This window comes from Octopus bimaculoides, chromosome 4 (genome assembly GCF_001194135.2).
Source record: "Octopus bimaculoides isolate UCB-OBI-ISO-001 chromosome 4, ASM119413v2, whole genome shotgun sequence".
NCBI classification, from domain to species: domain Eukaryota; kingdom Metazoa; phylum Mollusca; class Cephalopoda; order Octopoda; family Octopodidae; genus Octopus; species Octopus bimaculoides.
The window spans coordinates 15125097-15127362 of NC_068984.1; the positions used below are offsets into that span (position 1 = coordinate 15125097).

General features: G+C 33.6%; 1 protein-coding gene across 7 annotated transcripts in view; it reads right to left on the reverse strand.

Annotated features, from left to right (window-relative positions):
* The window catches only part of LOC106877240 (uncharacterized), a 160733-nt gene that overhangs the window by 81610 nt on the left and 76857 nt on the right, over nucleotides 1-2266 (reverse strand). The window lies entirely within an intron of this gene.

The window sequence follows — 2266 nt, forward strand, 5'->3', positions numbered from 1 at the left end:
ATGTTCCAAATACCAGCTTACTAATGACCAAGTTATTTTATAAAATTCTTCATCATTTTAAAAATTAACTGGAACACAGGCAGAGTATTTCAACAGAAATATGGTAACAACAGGATTAACCCTTTCGTTACCAACCCGGCTGAAACCGGCTCTGGTTCTGAGTACAAATGTCCTGTTTTCAAAAGTTTTGAATTAAAATCTTCCACCAAACCTTAGTCACAATTTATGTTCCTAACACTAGCTGAATGATAACTAAGTTATTTTACTAAATTCTTTGTTATATTTAAAGTAATTGAAAGAAACACAGAGCATCTCAAAATAAATACAGTAACGAAAGGGTTAAGATTTATGAAAGAAAAGGTTAAATTCTGTAAATTCAAGTTGAAGTGACAGAAACAATCATTTAGAGTAATTTTCTACAAATTAGTTTCATACACAACAGAGGAAACACTTGATCTCTAACATTTTGATTCAGTATCATTTATGTTAAAATCCACAAAACTTTGGTATTTTATTTCAGGTATATCATCCTTATTGTTTTAATGTCTGCTTTTCCGTGGTTTCATGGGTCAGATGGAGTTTATTGAGGCAGGTTTTTTTATGGCCAGATGTCCTTCCTTTTGCCAACCCTCACCTGTTTCCAAGCAAGGTGATATTTCCCTGTGGTCAGATATGTTAAGGCAGGATATTGGAAATGAATGACACTGCACGCATGACAGTGACACTTGTTTACAACTATCACGCAATGTCAAGACAAAGAGATAGAAACTTTCTCTCACACACATACACATAATGGACTTATTTCAGTTTTTTTATTTTCTATGAAATCCACCTGCAAGGTGGGTCAGTCTGACCCATGCAAACATGAAAATGTGAACATTAAGTGATGATGATGATGAGTGGCTGTGTGGTAAGTAGCTTACTTACCAACGACATGGTTCCGGGTTCAGTCCCACTGCACGGTACCTTGGACAAGTGTTTTCTACTATAGCCTCAGGCCGACCAAAGCCTTGTGAGTGGATTTGGTAGACGGAAACTGAAAGAAGCCCGTCGTATATATGTGTATATATGTTTGTGTGTCTGTGTTTGTCCCCCGCCCCCCAACATCGCTTGACAACCGATGCTGGTGTGTTTACGTCCCCGTAACTTAGAGGTTCGGCAAAAAGAGACCGATAGAATAGGTACTAGGCTTACAAAGAATAGGTCCTGGGGTCGATTTGCTCGACTAAAGGCGGTGCTCCAGCATGGCCACAGTCAAATAACTGAAACAAGTGAAAGAATAAAAGAAGGCAACAATTGAAAAGATGCATGTGTGCTGCATTTTCTAACATTTTTCAGCAACGAATCAAATCTTGATGACTAATCATATGTTAATGTGTTTACAAATATTTTTGTTTATATATTTGCTTATGTACTTCTCTCCTTTGCATTGTTATATTTCCACTGATTTATTCAAAGTTGGCTGTGCCATAGGAAAGAAAGCATTGTATAAAACTAACAACTAATGTTGACAGATTCACTGCAATAATTTAAGAACAACAAAACTAACCTCGTTTACAACACATTTTAATCAAAATTTCCAGATACCTGTTATGCCACAAATTCATATTGTTAAAAATAACACCAAGAAGTAAAAATATAAAGTTCTCATTTGCATATAACTCTCAAGCTTCGTTAAGGAATTATCAAACAGTAAAGCAATGTAACATCTATTTAGGAATGAAATAGTACCTTAAGCACAGTGTGAAATATTCAGCAATAGCAAATGGAAACAAAATCAAAAAATATCTGTTGGAGAATCAGCTAATGAAGCCAGGAATGTAGGTAAGCTTCAAGACTAATTTGCCAAAATATCCATCAAAGTTGGAAATATGAAAATGGTGAAATTTCTAAAATAAATAAATAAATAAATAAATTTCCTTTGTCCTTCTCTTCCAATGATGTATCGACTTTATTTACTAATATTTTTTATATTTTTTTTAATTCTTTAATTTTATTCATTTTTTTTTTAAATAGTTCCTTTCCCCTCGTTACCAAAAAAAAAAAACAATCAGCTCAAAGAAATTTCCCTTGGGAGCCAAAATAATGAGTAGAAATAATAATAATAATAATAATAATAATATAAAAATATACATACATGTTCTTTGGAATTTTAAAGTCTTTTATGGCAGTAATAGGAAAAAAATGTTATTGCAGTTACAATCACTCTTCACTCAATCATTGAACCTAATCCAACCAAATTGGAAGTCGGGCAACATTCCAGGTG